Raw genomic sequence first — 21,079 nt, forward strand, 5'->3', positions numbered from 1 at the left:
CATAATTTTCATTTTAATGAGATCTCCAGGTGATATGCACATTAAAATTCAAGAAGCACTAGGCTACAAATCCTTTAAAGGCAACCTGAGCATCTTCTTTTACCCATTCCACAGTGTGGGTTATTAAGTCTGTCTAGTTGAACACTCCAGTGTCAGTTCCAAGCAAACATTCTCTGGCTGAACTTGTGACTTAAGGAACTCTGAAGATGAAAGGTGGGGTTTTTAACCAGTTTTTCCCTCTCCTTTTGAGGCAGGAGAATAAGGTCTAGAGGCAGGGAACCTAAGGCTGTTTCACGCCACCTTCCTAGAGCTAGATTTAAAGGAAAACTCTAACTTTCCATGCCTAAGTAACAAAAGGACAGAGGCTACTTTGCAAACCCGGACCTTTTGTGCCTGGCAGATGGGAAATTGGCTGTCCGCAATCAATCAGACTGATTGCCTGCTGAGGGTTCTTTTGCAACTTTGTAACTTCACCTCAGCCTCTGATTGGTGCAAGCCACCACTTCATGAAATGAAGTGGCCAATAGGAAGCCTCTAGGGGGTATTTGGACCGGAGAAGATTCTGAGCCACTGCTCATGCCTACTCCCACACTGTGAAGTGTACTTTCATTTTCAATAAATCCCTGCTTTCGTTCTTTAGTTGCTTTATTCTGTCTTTACTTTGCTGGGCGTTTTGTCCAAATCTTTGTTCAAAACACCAAGAACTTGGACACCTTGCAGTCAAGACCCTCTACCAGTAACACTTTCAGGGCCTATCCCTCTTCTGTTGGGGACTGGGAGAGAGAACAGGGATGAAAGGGATAAATTTCCCTTAACTGTACAATGAATACTGCATCCAAATTGTTCACTCTTTAATGGGGCACATTGAGTTCTCCTAGAAACTCTGAAACAGCTTCCCAACTGCACAGTCCCTTGATTGACATGAGAGATGGATCAGTCTTAGCTCTATCTCTGCTAACTCTCTTAGTTTCCTCTCCTAGAAGTAAATCCAGCCTCTTGCTACTAGAATTTCCTTCCCCCTTGGGTGTCAAGATGGTTCAAATCTGGACAGCATTTTCCACACAGCATCAATTGACACATGAGAAACTTACACAACCATGGTATCCTTGCTACACCACATGGTAGATGTTGTAGATTGCTTTATTTCAGCCTACTCCCTGGCCAGCTATTTCTCCAACTCTTTTCCTGTTTCATGTAGGTACAAGGCAATATCAGCAAGTTTGATAGTGAATCAGATGCCACTCTCCCTCCCTCACAGTCACCTGATTCTGCTGGAGTCTTGTTCACTTGGGGTAGGGTAAGGCATAAAAAGGAAAGGAAAAACCATAGTACACACCAAGAGCCTGGCTTCAGTGATCCTCTCAGGTGTTTTTCCCTCTTGCCAAGTGTTGGGCTTATATGGTCTGAGAGTAGAGAGAGGTTTTGGCTATGGTAGATCCCTTTTTGTCCAACTTTTATCCTTGGGTGAAGGAGTGGGTATCTGACCCGAAATGTTGGCAGTTCTTTAGAAGGTGAGGTACTTCATGCACTTGTTCTTTATTTTAGATTTCAGTCAGCATCTTCTTATACAGGTATTAGCTGTACTTATTAGTGTTACATATTCTTGTTGGTTCTCAAGTATTCAATCACTAGAATAGTATTAGTCACATCATATTTCACCGACTGATTTTAGTTTGTTTCTCCTTTGTACTTTTGAGAGGTGAAGCCAGCTGGGCTTCTGGGTTTGGTGGGGACTTGGAGAACTCTTGTGTCTAGCTAAAGGATTGTAAATGCACCAATCAGCGCTCTCTGTCTAGCTAAAGGATTGTAAACGCACCAGTCAGCACTCTGTAAAAACGCACCAATCAGCACTGTCAAGTTAAAAGATTGTAAATGCACCAATCAGTAGTCTGTAAAATAGACCAATCAGTGCTCTGTAAAATGGACCAATCAGCAGGATGTGGGCAGGGCCAAACGAGAATAAAAGCTGGTCACCTAAGCCAGCAGCAGCAGCCTGCTTGGGCCCCCTTCCATGCTGTGGAAGCTTTGTTCTTTCACTCTTAACAATAAATCTTGGTGCTGCTCACTCTTTGGGTCCGCATTACCTTTATGAGCTGTAACACTCACTGCGAGGGTCTGCAGCTTCATTCCTGAAGTCAGCAAGACCACAAACCCACCAGGAGGAACAAACAATTCCGGACGCGCCACCTTTAAGAGCTGTAACACTCACTGGGAAGGTCTGCGGCTTCACTCCTGAAGTCAGTGAGACCACAAACCCACCGGAAGGAAGAAACTCTGGACACATGTGAACATCGGAAAGAACAAACTCCAGACACACCGTCTTTAAGAGCTATAACACTCACCACGAGGGTCCGCGGCTTCATTCTTGAAGTCAGTGAGACCAAGAACCCACCAGAAGGAATAAATTCCGGACACACTTTCATGCACATTACTAAGGCTACCCCTTGACAATAATCTGCCTACAGTCATAATTTAGGATAAAGATGATCCTAAAAATCTTCTTTCTGGCATTTCATTCACTCATTAAATCATTTATTCACCTCAGGCCTTGGTGGTTTTGTTTTGTTTTTTTGAAACTGACTTGCTCTGTCACCCAGGCTGGAGTGCAGCAGCACGAATTGGGCTCATTGCAGACTCTGCCTCCCAGGTTCAAGTGATTTTCCTGCCACAGTCTCCCAGGTGGCTAGGACTACAGACATGCACCACCACATCCGGCTAATTATTTTGTATTTTTAGTAGAGACAGGGCTTCGCTATGTTGGCCAGGCTGGTATCAAACTCCTGACCTCAAGTGATCTGCCTGCCTTGGCCTCCCAAAGTCTTGGGATTACAGGCGTCAGCCACCACACCCAACCTGGTTTTTATTTTTAAATTTTAATTAATTTATTTTAGTGATGGGGTCTTGCTATGTTGCCTTAACTCCTGGGCTCAAGCAATCCTCGAGCTTTCAAGGTGGGTACAGCTCACCTCAGGTATTGAAATGGATGCTACACATACAGTGAGTGGCAAAGAAAATACATGGTTCTTGCCCTTCTGGAGTTTACCTTGTGGTGGTAGGGAAAATAGTTAATAAGAAAACAAATATCATATATACATATAACTAATGTATACATATAACTAATATATACATAATTTAAACTTATAAGTATTATGGGGGAAACTGGACACAATAGAAGAGAATAACTTTGCATATTATTGGTGGTGGGAGGGCAGGTGGGATGTTGGCAGGAGACCTCCTTAAATAGGGTAGTTAGATCTTTGAGATGTGATGATTGAGAAGGAGCCAGCCATGAGAAAAGGTAGGAGGGTCCAGTCAAGGGCACAGCATGCCTGAAAGCCTGAGAGCAGAGAGAAATTAGCAAGGAAATGAAAGGCAGTTTCTCAGTTGGAGAGTTACAGGAAAAGGAAAAAAATGGTAAGACATGAGGTTGGAGAGGTAGGAAGGGGCCAGATCAAACAGGTTATTGTGACCATAATTAGGAATTTGTATTAATGGGAAATGATAAAAGGGATTTTAGAAGAAAATAACGTGACTTCATTTATATTTTCAAAATAATTTGGCTGCTCTGTGGAGAATAGATTGAAGGGAGCATCCAAGATATCTGTGATACAGAAGAAAAGACATCAGGTAGATAACTGAACAGTGTGTATAGAGCCCAGAGGAGAACTAAAGGCTGGAGTTAAAAAATCTGTGAGTCATTTCAACTATTCCTAGGGTTCCAACAAGAAATTGTAAAGATTTACAACCTTTAAAGATCACCACCTAACCTTTATGTAGCAGTTTATCTTTGATCGTCACAGTTCTCTGAAATGCCTATTCTTGTAACTTTACAGATAAGTACCTGAAGCTCAGAGGAATTACTTGATTTGCTCACTATCTCTCAGCATTAGTCAGAATTTAAGCCAAGAGTTTTGACCACAAAGTCTGTAATACTACCTCAAGTATGAGGCAGGATTTTGTAGTTCTATTTTAAAGGGATTAGAAAGAATATGAGTAACTGAATAAACTATGCAAGCTTTAAAAAAATACTTAACCTTATATTCCGTATTAAGCATATCTTAAAGCTTCCTGTTCTCCAATTCACCTTAAAGCATGGTAGTAAAACTAGGAATGTCAATGAATGGATGAGTTACTATGGAAGAACAGATATGACTTTGTGACTGACAGAGTGACACAGGAGTTAGGGCAAGAATTAGAGCAAAAGAGATATGAAAATTACCCAAAAAGGAACATCATTGACAAGAATAGCCAACATTTCTATGGGATTTCTTATGTACCAGATAAAAGTACACACAGACACACACACACACACACACAGTCTCAGTTATGTTATGACATAGGATTGTAATTATCCCATTTTACAGATGAGGAAATTAAAGAACAGAGAAATAACTTGCTTAAAGTCATGCAGATATTAGTTGTGAAGCTATGATTTAAATGCAGGCAGTTTAGATCCTGATTCTGTACTCTTAACCACTATGATACATTGCCTACCAACTGGGGGAAATCAGTTGACAGAGGAGTTGAGAAAATAATCAGTTTAAATGATAGCAAGGTTCACAAGAAGGAGTGAACAGAATATCTGAAATTATGTTTAAGGTTATGGAATATAAATTTAGGATCTATGAAACTATGAGGCAGGATTTTTGTTTTATGAAAATGTGGGATCTGCAAGTTGGAAAAGCTATTGGAAATATCCAATACAGGCTTGGTACACTGGCTTGCGCCTGTAATCCCAGCACTTTTGGTGGCTGAGGCGGGTGGATCACTTGAGGCCAGGAGTTCAAGACCAGCCTGACCAACATGGTGGCACCCCATCTCTACTAAAAATACAAAAATTAGCTGGGCGTGGTGGTGGGAGTCTGTAATCACAGCTACTTGGAAGGCTGAGGCAGAAGAATTGCTTGAACCTGGGAGGCAGAGGTTGCAGTGAGCTGAGATCATGCCACTGTACTCCAGATGGGCAATAGAGCAAGACTCTATCTCAAAACAAAAAAAACACATGTAGTACATTTTTTCTTTTCTTGGAGAGAATCTGGGAGAAAGGAGAAGCTGTAAACTGAACCATGGGAAATGTTCAAGCAGCGAGAGAGGACTGAGCAGAAAAACGGGGGATTATCAACAGGTCTTGGTAAATAATTAAATACAATGAGAGAGAGAGGAGTCAAAGATGGACATGGTTTGATCTTGGTGACTGAGAGGACAATGAAATCAGTAAAAAGGGCAAAGGTATTTTTGAAGATAATACATTCTAGATGACGGGGACTATGAGGAGGGAACAGTGTCTCTAGAATAAAATTCAAAAATCCATCCTAGGGAAAGCATTCAAACCCTCTCTTGTCTGGCTGCAACCTAACTTATCAGTATTATTAACTTTGCCTCCTGTCTTCCTACCTACCTCTTGTCAGTCGGGACTCTTGATTGCATGTGAAAGAAAACCTCTCACTGGTTTAAGCAATAAAACAGATGCAAGAATTTACTGACTGGTTTAATGAAATTTCCAGAGGAATCTAGTCCACATTTGTTTCAGGGCCTCAAACATGTGTTTAGGCCAAACCTCTTGTCTTCAAATCTGCTTATTTTCCATGTTGCTTTCTTTCTCAGAATTCACGTGTGGAAAGACGGCTCCAGGTTTCCATTCTCCCAGATTTAAACCCACTGGTAAAGAGGTAAAACCTTTCTTAGGAACTTAGTTTGCAACAGAGGATTAAACTCAAATATGCTTTCCCCCTGTGTCCTGCTCAGACCATGTGGACTGAGAGTGGATAAATGATAGTTCTTCAAAGGAAATTATCAGAATAGGGAATGAATGCTGAACAGGCAAAAATGTCGACCAAAATATCTTCTGTTATATGATGGGGTCAATTAACAAATCATGTTTTCCCACTCCTGAAAGAAAAATCCTTAGGTGAAGGATCAAGTATCTGAATAAGTGATTCAGTTTGATGTTCTTTTGCCCGGAGCATACAGCAAGAACTGAAAATGTTTACTGAGGTGAATGTTACTTTAAAGGGAGGATTTTATAGCCAAAAAAGTAAAGTGTATTTTTTGAAACAAGAAGATGGCTTTTTATTTCAAATCCAAATGATATTCATTAAAACATAGGAATTACTAGGAATTAAGATTGTAAAGATCTCTTCTCCAGTAGAAGCACTGAAATGTGCTTTCCCCTGTGGACCAAGAGTGCCTTAACGCATCAAGGGAAGTCATTTCCCGAAGATACGTAGTAGTCACACGTTGTTGCAACGAGGAAATCCATGCAAATTAGGGTCCTGGTTTATTTCTGATGCTTCATTCCCCATCTTCCATCATACTGTCACTTGGTTTTTATAAAAGGCCGGGGGAAAATCTCCAAATGAGCAAATAAATCCCGACGTCCTTTCGCTTCCCTCCTCCGGCCGAAGGCGCATGCCCTGTTTCCCCAAACCCACCCACCAATAAGAAGCAACCCAAGCCTCGCTCCTCCAGATGGGAGAGGATGTCACTGGCGGTCCAGGCGCCTCTTCAACTCTTCACTCCCAGCACCAGGAGAGGAAACGCGAGTGATGCCACTGGGGGAAAAAGTCTCCTGCCAACACCCGAAAAATCTAACCTGGCGTCTGCAGTGTTTTGCTTTGGAAGGGAGAGCGGGTTCCCTTTCTGGCCTCCGGATCCCTCATCCGGCAGGAAGCTCTTCCTCCTCCTCCTCGCCCCCGGCACACGGGGGGAAAGCCAAAGAGCCTCCAGGACCTAAGGCTAGCGCTCCGCCGGCCGGCCGCGCCCTCCACCCGACCAGGCCCCGCCTCCCCGGCTTTCTAGTAACCGGTGCCCTTCCCGGCCGGGGCAGGGAACTGGGCGCCTGCAGAGCCAGGTTTCGGCCCAAGGGAGCAGGAATCTTTTCGGGCGTCCGGGATCCCTGGCGCGGCTCCGTGCTGCCTAACTGGGCAAGTCGCATGCGCACCGAGCCGCGCCGGGAAAAGGGAGAGTGAGGGGAGGGGCGAGCGCAGAGCCTCCGCCGGCCGTCGGAGCCCGCGGGGTAGCTGACGACGCATGCGCCGGGAGGGGGCGCAATCACTGACTCGGCTTGCGGCTGCCGTTTTAAAAAAGGAAACCCCGGAGAGCGAGAGCGCGAAGGAAATCTGGCCGCCGCCGTGAGCGCTACCGGTGAGTGGCGCCCGCCGGGTGGGCCCAGGGCCTGCCGTCCACCGGTTGGCTTCCTCGGCGGCGCATGCGCGCTCCGGTCGGTGGAGGAAGGGAAGGGAAGGGAGGGGGAGGAGGAGCTGGCCACAGTAGCGGCGAATTTTTGGGGGGGTGGGTGGGGGGCGCCACTCACAGCCCCAGGTGCTGCTGGAGGTGGGAGCCGCGGCGCCTCCTGGACACGGGCAGAGTAGTGGTTCCAAGCCACCGCAGCGGGAGACCTGGGTGGGGGAGGGAAGAAGCCGGAGCCGCCGCAAGCCACACGGTGAGGGCGCGGGGAAGGGGAGGGAGCGGGGGGCGGCGTGTGTGGGGCCGGGGGGCGGCGGCCAAGGGTGGGGAAGGCGGGAGCTGAAGCCCAAGTTTGGCGTCTTGTTCTAGTGTGTCTTTTCCCTGGACTTGGGGCGGAGGCCTGCCCTGCCTGAGAGGCCCTCTGGGGCAGCTGGGGTTACCTGCGGGGCAGGGGCGGGAGTGGGGTGCACGGCGGGGCCAGGTGGCTTGAGGGCGCCCGGAGCTGCTGCTGATTCCAGCAACTGGGAGGCGGGGAAAGCCGGGGACTGGGTGCCGAGAGCGCTTTCGCTGGGGACCCGCTAGGCCTTGTGACCCACTTTATTCCTGTCACCACTCGGGCACGTTTGGAGCAGCGCCCAATGGGGCGCCGGGGCGGCCAGCTCCTCCGGGGAACCCCCGCCCTCCCGGCGCCCGGCCCGCGTGCCGCGGTCCGCAGTCCGAGCGGCCGCCGTTGCCGCTCGCGGGCTGGTTCCGTAAGTGGTCGTGGTTCCGGGGTTCCGTCCCTGGGCAGCGCGCGGCTCTTAGTGTCTGACTCCGACGACCGCGCGCGGGTTCGAGGGTTGGCGGCGAGGCGCTCGGTTTCTCTTCTTTCCTCCACCCGCGCTTCCCGTTCCCGGTCACCCCCGCTGGCGTTTGTAGATTGCTTTTCGCCAGTGAAGCCGGGTTTTCTGGAGTTGGCTCTGGCCCTTGGAGTGTAATTTCCTACACGCAGCGCCGCAGAGTTTATATTCTTTGGAAGTGTTTGTCGCTTTGTAGAAGTCCTCTTGTTGACGGTAGGTGAGCCTAATTCTGCAAGATAAAAGCATCAGTCTCTGACCTGGCAGATGAAAGATCAAATCGGGTTGTGGTTTCCTGCTATTAGAATGCCATGCTATTAGACTTGAAGGCTTTCTAGTCTTCTTTAAAAAATTAAAAAAAAAAAAAAAATTGCAGTGGAAGAAAAGCACAAGAAGTAAAGAAACTTTTACAGTCGTTGTTGATTTGACTATAACGCTGAACCCCCCAAATGAAAGGTAATTTTACTTTGAAGATTGCATTCTGATTTGTAGCTTTAAGCGATTAGAGGAGAAAATTGTGCAATATTCCTCTCTACCTGTTTGAAAATAAACATTCTTAAAAGGATGTAATTTAGATAATGAGTTGCTTTCTCTGAAACGTATCCCTTGGGGACATCGCAAATCTGGTTGGTTTTCAAATCTTGGGGGAAGGAAATTAATTCCGGTGTTAAGTAGTTCGCTGAACAGAATGTCTTAAAAGGTTAGCCTGTAGCATTAGGAGAAATACCTAATGTAAATGATGAGTTAATGGGTGCAGCACACCGACATGGCACATGTATACATACGTAACAAACCTGCAGGTTGTGCATATGTACCCTAGAACTTAAAGTATAATAATAATAAAAAGAATTTAAAAAAAGGTTAGCCTGGAGAAAGCAGACTGAAAATGTTCTAAAGCTAGGCATAATCAGTTATGAAAAAAGAATAAGGAAGCTTTCTGCGTACTAACAGGGAAAGATCACAAAAATTTGTTATGAAGTGAAAAAAGCAAGGTCTAAGTAGTACATTGTGAATAGCGTGTTATGTCTTAAGGGCGAGGTATAATAATACAAATTTATGTTTGCTCTTTATATAAAGAAATTCTGGGAGGATTTAGAAAACTAGTAGTAATAGAGGAGGGTGAGAAATAGTGTCTGAGGGAATGGTGGGAAATGAGATGTATTATGTGTATGTCTTCATGTTTTCAAATTTTTGTGTATATTGTGGACTCATAAACTGGGTTAAACAAAAATTCCCTCTCCCAAATAATTTTTGTGATTTTTGTTGCCTAATTTATGGTGATTTAAGTCATTTTCAATATGATTGCTTTTAATATTTTTTAGGAAAATCAACTAAAAAGAAAGTTTGGGATACATTTTATGACTATTTACACTTTAATTTTTAAGATTGCAGAGGTCACAGGCATTTATCTTTTAAAGATGTTTAGTTATATTTTGCCTTGCTAAAATGTATAATGATTGTTTACATTTGGCATTATGGCTAGATTATGCTGCTTTCAGAGTGTAGTTTGTGTTTCCCCTTCCTCTTTTTTTCAGGAGTCATAAGTGGATAAAATTTTACTTAATCCCAAAGTTTCATGACGAACAAGTGTGAGGAGTATGTGAACATTCCCTTTAAGTGCTAGTAAACTTGATTGTCCAGGTTGGTTTGCTTTTCAGATTGGGAAACCTTTCTTTTGAGGAAATCAAACATGAACCCTGGTGAAATGTAAATTGGGGTGTGTGTGTGTGTGTGTTTGTGTCTGGTGGTTTCTCATGAAAAAAGAGACAGTGTACAAAATGAACTTTTTTTAGGACTGTGAATTGTTGCAAACCTTTTTAATGAGGTTAAGACTGCACAGGCAGCTGTTAGATGGACCCTCAAACTCCCCCTGGTGACTAACATTGTGTAATCAAAGTAGTGAATAGTGAGTAATGGGTTGCAGTTGCTGTGAGCAGTTTTGTAATATTACCAGTATTCCTTTTTATTTTGTAGGATAGGATACTTGTATTATTTCTGTTTGATATGTAGGTTTTTCTGATTGACTTTTGCAAAGTGGCACTTATTTTTCATTTGAATTCCATGTGGGTCTATTCAATCTTTTAAAAAAATTGAATTATATTTATTTATTTATTTATTTATTTATTTATTTTTTGATACGGAGTCTCACTCTGTCACTAGGCCGGAGTGCAGTAGCGCAATCTCTGCTCACTGCAACCTCCGCTTCCTGGGTTGAAGTGATTCTCCTGCCTCAGCATCCCGAGTAGCCGGGACTCTTATTTTTAAAATTACAGAAGTAAATTGACGCTCATAAAAAGTTAAAACAATGGTGTATATATAATAAGTGACAACCCCTTTACATCCACTTCTAGCTCACATTCCTCCCCAGAGGAATCTGCGGAGCCCAGCTACTCATACCTTGACTGAAGGGTGTCACTGTTAGCACCACTGTATGATCTTCTAGATATTTTTCTGTGCATTAGCAAATATGTCCTTTTCAGTCTCGAAAACAGAATCGTTTTGAATGATCATCTGCTTTGTCATTTTGCCTCTAGTATGGGCTCTGTTATTACCTGCAGGACAGGGACATAACTTGGAGCCTGTGAGAAAGCTTAACATGTGATATAGACTGTAGGTCATACTCATCTTTTCACTAGTGAGGGGCCAATTGTTATGGAGGCATTTGCAGAGTTTGCAGGGAGGTCATACTGATGTAAATTTTATCTGGTATAGATTGAATTTACTGTAAACTTTGAGAGGCTGAGGTGGGAGAATGGCTTGAGTCCAGGAGTTCAGGACCAGCCTGGACAACATAGTGAGACCTCTTTGCTACAACATGTTTTTTAAAAAAATAGCCAGATGGGGTGGTGCACACTGTAGTTCCAGCCAATTGGGAGGCTGAGGTGGGAGTATTAATTGAACCCAGGAGTTCTAAAAGAGCAGCCTGGGTGACAGAGTTGACACCCTTTTTTTAAACAAAACAAAACCCAAGAAGTACTTGGATTACATGAATTTTATAGGACTCTTCAGAATCCAAGTTTTAGGATTTTCTTTGGCTTTGACTTGAGCAATAGCATCTGGGTTAAACTTTGATTTGTTTTTCTTCTGTACTTGCTTGCAGACTCCTACGAAAGCCTCCTAGATTACACCAGCCTCTTGAGCTTCTCTGAAGTGAACCTAAGCAGACTCTCCTTAGCTAAAGGACACTGTTACTGACTTGGATAAAATTTAGCTTTTGAAGGGAAAAGGAGAGAAGAGGCTCTTTGGTCTGGCTTTTGCTTAACTGACAGCAAACAACTAATATGCATACTCTCTCCTCCATCCATCCCTCTGGTTCTCTAATAGTTCCAGAGGGTTGTTTGTTTTAAACCAGGTTACAAAGAATTACCAAACCTTAATTCTTTTTAGCTGATAGAGTTTGCAAAAAGTTCAGAGTATTGATAAAGACTGTTTACTATGGGAGTTACCTAGAAAGATGCAGTATAATTGACCCTGCCTTCGGTGGAATCTAGTATGGTTAAAACAGCATAGACTATCATTATTATTATTATTATTATTATTATTAGAGACAGAGTCTTGCTCTGTCACCCAGGCTGGAGTGCAGTGGCATGATCTTAGCTCACTGCAGCCTCCGCCTCCTGGGTTCAAGCGATTCTCCTGCTTCAGCCTCCCGAGAGTAGCTGGGATTACAGGTGCCTGCTTCCACACCCGGCTAATGTTTGTATTTTTTTTTTTTTTGAGACGGAGTCTCGCTCTGTCGCCCAGGCTGGAGTGGAGTGCAGTGGCCAGATCTCAGCTCACTGCAAGCTCCGCCTTCCGAGTTCCCACCATTCTCCTGCCTCAGCCTCCCGAGTAGCTGGGACCACAGGCGCCGCCACCTCGCCCGGCTAATTTTTTGTGTTTTTAGTAGAGACGGGGTTTCGCCGTGTTAGCCAGGATGGTCTCGATCTCCTGACCTTGTGATCCGCCCGTCTCGGCCTCCCAAAGTGCTGGGATTACAGGCTTGAGCCACCGCGCCCGGCCTAATGTTTGTATTTTTAGTAGACACGATGTTTCTCCGTGTTGGCCAGGCTGGTCTTGACCTGCTGACCTCAGGTGATCCGCCCACCTCGGCCTCCCAAAGTGCTGGGATTATAGGGGTGAGCCACCGTGCCCAGCTGAAAAGCATAGACATTATAACACAAGGTAGAAAATGACAAATTTTAAAAGAAAATTACACACAAGATTTGTAAGGGTGAGCCTATTTCTGGCTGTTTTGTTTGTTTGTTTTTGTTTTTTGGTGGGGGAGAGGCATGGGGTTTTGAGGGAGAATATGTATCTCAACCTTTTAATTAGTTGAGAAAGGAAACTTAGCTCAGATCTTAGCTCTTGATAATGTAAGGAGTTGTTACATTCTTTTAGCAGGTATCTGTGAGACAGAGCTATTTCAATAGTTTTTTTTTTTAAAGCTTTCCCACTGGAAAGAACCCTTTGATGTTTTATTTAATAATTATAATACAGCCTCTTTAATCACTTCAAGATTGCTAGAAAAATTTGGAAATTAAATCCTATCAGTTAACTGTTGTCTACCACCAAATATGTCAGCCAGTGTTAATATTAAAAGAAAATTGTTTCCTCTTATCTCAGTCTTGAAGTATGTATTTTATGTCACCTCTTCCCCACATTTTTACTTCTAGTGCTGTGTCAAAATACTTATTTGCTGTGACTATTTTAATAAAACAACACTGTGGGGGAAAAGTCAAAGTTCCACACTGTAGCTAAACCTTTTGATGTTTATCTGTTTCCTTATAGTTTTTTATAGATGCATAAAGTAAAATATTTTTTAAGTTCTTTGTAGGCGTTACACCAATGGCTGTTGCATTTTCTCCTTTTTTGAATCAAAAATTCTAGATGGAGTTGTATGAATTATTTATAGAACACTCACGTGTCAGCAATATAATTATTACTAATTGACTATAATTACATAATGGCATTTATATTTACAGGTTGCTTTACAGCCGTTTGTTAAAAGCCCTATTAGGTGTAACTTAAATAGGTGGATAAAGAGATTCCTGTTTTTTTCCATTTTTTTGATTATGCAGATGTTAAATTATTTAAATTTATTCTCATAGCCTCAACTCTGAGTTATTACTTTAGTTGGATATTTCAGAGATATAATTCTGCTAATTTTAAGTCTTAGAAGTCTACAGAAAGAAATCACTTGTGAAAAATGAAATTTTGTGAATTACTTTGTGTTTTAAAGTATGCTGTTTCAGATATAATTTGCTTTTCATTTTTCAGAAACATTCATTTTTTACATTAATAATGATGGATATTAATTTTCTTTTTCAAAGAGTTCATATTCAGGTAGTTAACATTTTTAATTCTCATCCCAAATAGTGGAAAATGAGATGTGAGGGCTATCTGGCTGTGACATGTTACCTCATTGATCCCCAGGGTTGATTCAGCTCATCTGGCTGACTCGGCAGGCATCCCCTTCCTCCCTCACTGCTCCATGTGTGTCCCTCCCGAAGCTGCATGCTTGGTCGAAGAGGATGACCATCCCTAATAGAGGAGGACTGGTCTTGGGTCAAGGGTGTATGAGTAGCTGCGCTCCCCTGCTAGAACCTTTGAACAAGCTCTCAAGGTCCAAATAGTGGAAAATGCAAGTACAGGTTGATTTATGTTGGCAGATTTTGGTATTTAAAAAAGGTAAAAAGCACAAATGGGGGATATACCAATAAAGGTTAGACCATATCCCTAGCTAAGAACTTATCGTTTGTATTAAAATATAGTTTAATATAAAAAGTTGCCTTTGTCCCTCCCCTCTCCTCCCCTCCCCTCCCCTCCCCTCTCTTCCCCTCCCCTCCCCTCTCCTCCCCTCTCCTCCCCTCCCCTCTCCTCCATTCCCCTCCACTCCCCCCTCCTCCCCTCCCCTCTCCTCTCCTCCCCTCCCCTCTCCTCCCCTCTCCCTCCTCTCCTTCCCTCCCCCTCCCCTCCTCCCCTCCTCCTCCCCCTCCCCTCCCCTCTCCTCTCCTCCCCTCCCCTCCACTCCCCTCCCCTTCACTCCCTCCCCTCTCCTCCCTTCCCCTCCTTTCCCCTGCCCTCCTTTCCCCTCCCTTCCCCTCCCCTCCTCTCTTTCCCCCAGTTGTAAAAGTAGCACATCCCTAATGTAGAAAACTTGGGAAATACTAAGAAAGCATAGATTAAATTTTAGACTGGGCGCAGTGGCTCATGCCTGTAATCCCAGCACTTTGGGAGGCCGAGGTGGGTGGATCACTTGATGTCGGGAGCTCGAGACCAGCCTGGCCAACATGGTGAAACCCCATCTCTACTAAAAATACAAAAATTAGCTGGGCATGGTGGCAAGTGCCTGTAATCCCAGCTACTTGGGAGGCTAAGACAGGAGAATTACGTGAACCCAGGAGGGAGAGGTTGCAGTGAGCAGAGATCACGCCATTGCACTCCAGCCTGTGCAACATATCAAGACTCAGTCTCAAAAAAAAAAAAAAAAAGTTAAAACAGTATCATTGGAGATCCTACCACCAAGAGTGCTGTTGTTAATCTTCTTGATTATCTATCTGCTTCCTGCATTTTGTTTAGCCATTACATAAGTATATGTGTACTTATATGATGTTACGGGTTCATAATGTAGTCTACTGTAGTGCAAGCTGTTAACAGTGAATCATCAACATATTTTCATGTCAGTATTTTTCTGCTATGTGATTATTTTTAGTAGGTATGTAACGTTCTCATCTCTGTAATACTTATCAATCTTCTGTTGGACATTGAAGTTGTTTTCAATTTTTAGAGTAATAATACTGTCACTTCCATATATCATGCATTTTGATACTGGCCTACCTACTATTAGTGATTTTTTTCTATTTTTGTTTCTCTGAAAATATCTCAATTTCACCCTTTTTTTTTTTTTTTTTTTTTTAAACAAGGTCTCATTCTGTCACCCAGGCTGGAGTGTGGTGGTAATAACATGGCTCAATGTAGCCTAAACCTTTTGGGCTCAGGCAATCCTTCCACCTCAGCCTCCTCAGTAGCTGGAACCACAGGCGCATGCCACCATGCCCAACTAATTTTTAAATTTTTTGTAGGGACAGGGTCTTGTCATGTTGCCCAGTCTGTTCTTGAACTTGTTTTTTTGATACAGTCTCGTTCTGTTGCCTAGGCTGGAGTGCAGTGGCTGATCTAAGCTCACTGCAGCTTCTGCCTCCTGGGTTCAAACGATTCTCATGCCACAGCCTCTTGAGTAGCTGGGATTATAGGTGTGTGCTACCTTGCCCAGCTAAATTTTTTTGTATTTTTAGTAGAGATAGGATTTCGCCATGTTGGCCACGCAGGTCTCTAAACTCATGGCCTCAAGTGATCTGCCCACCTTGGCCTCCCAAAGTGCTAGGATTGCAGGTATGAGTCACCGTGGCTGGCCTGAAGTGTGTTTTCATTGGCTATAAAGTTCTAAGTTGGTAGTTATTTTCTTTCAACACATTCAAGAATGTTTGGTTGCTTTCTGTCTTCCTTTCTTTTTGTTGAAGTCAGCTACCAGTCTTATTGAAGGCAATGTATTAGCTATATTCTTGCTGAGGATAATGTGTCTTTTATTTTTCTTTGGCTACTTTTAAGACTGTCTTACTTTTAAAGCACTTCGACTATGATGTGTTCAGATGTGGTTTTCTTTGTCGCTTTATGTTTATAGAGTTTTTTGAATCTGTAGCTGGATGCCTTTTAGTTTTGGAAAGTTCTGTTATCACCTTTTCATATATTCTGCCCCTTTTTTTCTTTTTAGATCCTAATTATACATATATTAAAGGTAATTATCATGTTCCACATGTTGAATTTTTTTTTTTTTTCTCTGTTTGGATATTTTCTATTGACCTGCCTTCCATTATGCCAAAACTGTCTTCTCTTTTTGGCAAAACTAATCTTTTGTATTCTTAATTTTACATTGTGGTTTTGAGTTCTAGAGTATTCCTTTGATCTTATTTTATAGACTTGTAATAGACTCCAGTTCTCTTGAACATACTAATTACAGTTATTTAAATGCTTGTCTTTTCCAATATCGGCATCATCTATTGGTCTGTTTATCTTGTTTGTTTTTCTGTTGGTTATTGGTCATATGGTTGTATTGTTCTGTCTCCACATGCCTGGTAAGTTTTCCAAGGAACTTATCCATTTTATTTAACTTGTTGCATTTATTGGCAAAAAGTTGCTTATAATACTCTATTATTGTTCTTTTACTATCTGTAGAAAGTGTAATGAGTCTAATATCTGTATAACCTGTAGAGATTTAGTATCATTCCCAATACTAGTAATTTGTGTCTGCTGCCCTTTTCCCTGATTAGTCTGGCTAGAAGTTTACTAATTTTATTGAGGTTTACTAATTTTATTGAGGTTCTTGAAAAGTTAACTTTTAGTTTGACTGCCTGTAGTTTTCTTATTTCTGCCCTGGTCTTTATTTCCTTTCCTCAGCTTATTTTGGGTTTAATTTGTTTTCTTTTTCTAGTTTCTTAAGATAGAAGCTGAGGTCATTGATTTGTGACCTTTTTTCTTTTCTAATGTAAGCATGCTATAAACTTCCCTTTAATTGTTTATAAGTTATTTATTTGTTTTTTGAGACAAGGTCTCACTACTGCTCAGGCAGTGCAGTGGCATAATCATGGCCCATTGCAGCCTTGACCACTCGGGCTCAAGTGATCCTCCCATTTCAGCCTCCTGACTAGCTGGGACTACAGGCGTGTGCCACCATGCCTGGCTAATTTTTGTATTTTTTGTAGAGAGAGGGTTTCACCATGTTGCCCAGACTGGTCTTGAACTCCTGAGGTCAGGCAATCAGACAATGCCTTAGCCTCCTAAAGTGCTGGGATTACAGGTGTAAGCCACCATACCTGGCCACAGTTTATTAAAATTTTTTCTGAAGACAAAGATGTCACTGTGTTGCCCATGTTGGTCTTGATCTCCTGAGTTCAAGCAGTCCTCTTTCCTTGGCCTCCTGGAGTGCTGTGATGTGAGCCACCACTCCTGGCCGTTTCCAGTTTTTGATATATTATGTTTCCATTTTCATTCCATTCAGAATACTTTATAATTTCTTTTCTGATGTCTTATTGGGTCTATAGTTTATTTATAAGTGTGTTATATATTTTTCAGATATTCGAGGATTTTCCCGAGATCATTGTTATTTTTAATTTAATTCCATTGTGATGAGATAAATTGAAATTTATTTGGATTTATTTCATGGCCTAGAGTATATTCTGTCATGGTAAGGGTTCTTCATGTGCAGTTGAAAAGAATGTGTGTTTTGTTGTTAGGTGGAGTGTTTTACAAATGTCAATTAGGTTAAGTCTGTTGATTGTTTTGTTTATGTCTCATAATTTTTGATTGAATGCCAGGCATTGTGTAGTGAAAAAATTAAGCAAGCATTACCAGGTAATGGTACATTTTGCCGGGTTGGGAGAGGGGTGGGGGAAGGGGAAGTTCTATGCAGATAGGCTAGGGAGCTGCATTAATCTGTTTGCATTACTATGAAAGAATACCTGAGACTGGGTAATCTATAAAGAAAATAAGTTTAATTGGCTTATGGTTCTCCAAGGTATATAGGAAGCAAGGTGCTGGCATCTGCTTATAGTGAGGCTTAGTAAGCTTCTAGTCATGGCTGAAAGTGAAGGGAGAGCAGGTACATCACATGGCAAGAGTGGGAGCAAGAGAGCAAGGTGGGGCAGGTCCCAGACTTTTCAACAACCAGATCTTGTGTGAACTCACTTATTACCGAGGAGATGGTACTAAGCCATTCTTAAGAGATTTGCCCCCATGATCTGGTTGTCTCCTACTGGGTCCCTCTTCCAACATTGGGAATTACATTTACATTTCATCATGAAGTTTTGAGGGGACAAACATCCAACCCATATCAAGAGCCCATCATCTTAAATTATGTGGAGGCTGGGTTGCTATTTTAATAGTTTGTTATCCTTATTTTTCCTTATTTTTTCAGGTGTTATCTTCTAAGGCGTTCATTTCAAAGCCTGTTGGTCTTGTCCCTTTAGCAATGCCAAAGATGGGAAATTTCACTTTGCTTTTTAAAGTTTTTTAGTTAACTTTGTAGCCTTTTACCCTGCACGGTTTTAAAATTCAGCAAATATGCTGAGGGGAGATACCACCCTTAAGCTTGAGGTCCTTGCATGAAACTTTTTATGAGAATTAGTCTCCTAGTTTTGTTATTTCCGCCTTGTGTGAACACCAAAAGCTGTCCTGGCTTCTGTGTTCCTCAGCAACAATATTTTACACAGGTCAGGCCTCAATTTTCAGCCTCTAGCCCAAGCAATAATTAGGAAATACTCCCAGGGAAAAGACAGATGCTGGTCATCTAAATACCCTTAAAATATTCTCCCCATCTCTGAGCTGGAGGTTGCAGTGAGCCAAGATCACACCACTGCACTCCAGCCTGGGCGACAGAGCAAGACTGCATCTCAAAAAAAAAAAAAAAAAAAAAGATTCTCCTCATCACTGTAATTTTAGACCTTCTTTTTTCCCATGCTTCCACAACTCTTCACTACCTTTAAAAATACGATTTTTATAATTTATTTAGCTTTTTAAGTTGTTCTTAGTAAGAATATTGGCCTGCTTCAAACTAGTTCATTTTACCTAAGTGCAGACAGTTTCCTATTATTATTATTATCATTTATTTTTGCAGAGATAGGATCTGATTTTGTTGCCCAGGCTGGTCTTGAACTCCTGGCTAAAGTGATCCTCCTGCTTTGACCTTCCAAAGTACTAGGATTACAGGCATGAGCCACTTTACCTGGCCCCTATTATTTTTTAAAGGTGTGCAGAATACTCAATCTTTATGAGCTGTTTTATGTAGTGTTCTTTAGGTATTTTGTTGTTGGGTTTCAGTTTTTGATGTAGTATGTTTTTTAAAATTGATTTGTATTGGATTATAATGTATATATGTTAAAATCTGCCCAATTTAAGTATGCAGATTGAGTTTTGACAAACCTAAACATTCTTGTAACCACCACAATCAAGAAGCAAAAAAAAAATTTTTTATACTGATACGGGGTCTTGCTGTATTGACCAGGTTGGAGTGTAGTGGCAATATAGCGAGGCCTTTGGCTCTCCAAAAAAATAGAAAAAGAATAGCCAGACGTGGTGGCATGCGCTTGTGATCCCAGCTACCCAGGAGCTGAGATGGGAGGGTTGCTTGAGCCCAGGAGGTTGAGGCTGCTGTGAGCCATTGACTGCTGCTGGACTCCAGCCTGGATGATAGAGCAAGACTGTCTCAAAAAAAAAAAAAAAAAAAGAAAATATTGTCACTGTATACAGAAAAGGCTGCTGAGATTTTGTTTAGGGTTGTATTTACTCTATAGATTAATTTAAAGAAAATTGATAGCAACATTGAGTCCTTTGATCCTTGAACACAATATACCTCTCCATTCATTTAGGCCCTTCATTTTTCTCAGTAGTGCTTTAGAGTCTTTTAGTATACCTTTAATTGTGGTCCTTATCTTGTTCATTCAGCAGGTATATATTGAGCATCTCCTCAGTGCCAGGTACTGTTCTATTTGCTGGGGAACAAAGCCCTGCCTTCAGGGAGCTTATGTTCTAACTGAGGAAACCAGATGAGAAACTAGTGAGTTAAATATATGCTAGATGGATATTTGTACTGTGGAGAAAACCAAATCAAGGCGTCAGGATTAGAGTCTATTAGCATGTAAGGATAGAATGGATATTTTAGTTTTGGCTGCTATAATAAAAATACCCAGGAGTATTAGATACTGCAGTACGGCAGCACATAGACTGTGTGCTGTTGAATTTGGTTTGTGAGTATTTTTTTTTTTAAGAGTAAAAAAATCAGTATTCATTAGGTTTATTGCTGTAGCTTTCTTTTTTTGTGATATCTTTGGTTTTGATATCAGGGCAATTCTGGCCTTTTAGAATGAGTTTGGAAATGTTCTCTCGCATATAGTTCTTTGGAAGAGTTTGAGGATTGGCTTGGTGATAGTTGAGAGTAGAATAAGCACTCGTTTCAAGTTTGGTGTTGTTCCATTGATGCTCCACTTGACTCGCTGCATATTACAACTGTAATTGTTAATTATTTCTGTGCTGGTAATCATAAGGTAGTACAACCTAGATTAAATGGCAAACAAATGTACAAAGCGTTTTATTACTTACCGGGTTCTTTATAAATGTTTTAAGACACACGCAAAAAGGAAAACATTGAGAGTTTACTGAAAAGCAAAAGTTTTGTAATGTGTCTTGAATTTAGTAAACAAGTATCCACTCTCCTACATCTTAAACAAACACTTTGGTTTTGTTTTATTTTTTTAAGATGGAGTCTTGCTCTGTTGCCCAGGCTGGAGTGTAGTGGTGTGATTTGGGATTACTACAACCTCTGCCTCTCAGGTTGAAGCTGTTCTCCTGCCTCAGCCTCCCGAGTAGCTGGGATTATAGGCGTGTGCCACAACGCCTGGCTAATTTTTGTGGTGTTAGTAGAGACAGGGTTTCACCATGTTGGCCAAGCTGGCCTCAAACTCTTGACATCAGGTGATCTACTTGCCTTGGCCTCCCAAAGTGCTGGGATTACAGGCATGAGCCACCATGCTTGGCCTTAAACAAGCACTTTTTAATGGATTTATGAACAATCACAAAAATCTTTAGTCAGTGAAAGGATTTAAATTACTTTCTAGGCAGAAAAATATTCTAATATGTATCTAAAATACTTAATTAAAAAGTGTTGGAAAAATATTTGGAGATCAAAACTTTTAGGTCATCATAAAAAAATCAATAACATCACATTTTGGCTTCTCACATTTTGGAGAGGTATATTGTGTTCATTCTTTGGCATGCGGATATTCAGTTTTGCCAACACTGTTTGTTGTAGAGACTGTTTTTTTCTCCATTGGGTAGTCTTGGCACCCTTGTCACAAGTCATTTGGTGGTATGTGCAAGGGTATATTTCTGTTCTGTTCCATTGGTCTGTAGCTCTGTCTTTATGTCAGTACCACACTGTCTTGATTACTGTTGCTTTGTAGTGTGTTTTGAAATAAGAAAGTATGAGGCCTCTAAATTTTTGGTTGTTTTTCAAGATTGGTTTGACT

The 21,079-nt window shown here is 41.9% G+C and overlaps 1 protein-coding gene across 19 annotated transcripts in view; it reads left to right on the forward strand.

The window, feature by feature from the left end:
- Window positions 1-6,982: 6,982 nt before the first annotated feature.
- CLOCK (clock circadian regulator) overlaps window positions 6,983-21,079 on the forward strand; it is a 121,376-nt gene continuing 107,279 nt past the window's right edge. For 9 of the 19 annotated variants that reach the window (XM_005555258.5, XM_045392596.3, XM_015450461.4 and 6 more), the window contains exon 1: window positions 6,983-7,143. The gene's annotated coding sequence lies outside the window, so the exon portion shown is untranslated. Of the gene's footprint in view, window positions 7,144-7,222; window positions 7,442-7,873; window positions 8,238-21,079 lie in introns of those variants that run through there. The other 10 variants (XM_074039979.1, XM_074039985.1, XM_074039977.1 and 7 more) reach the window with 2 other exon arrangements.

The sequence above is a fragment of the Macaca fascicularis genome, chromosome 5 (assembly GCF_037993035.2).
Source record: "Macaca fascicularis isolate 582-1 chromosome 5, T2T-MFA8v1.1".
NCBI lineage: Eukaryota > Metazoa > Chordata > Mammalia > Primates > Cercopithecidae > Macaca > Macaca fascicularis.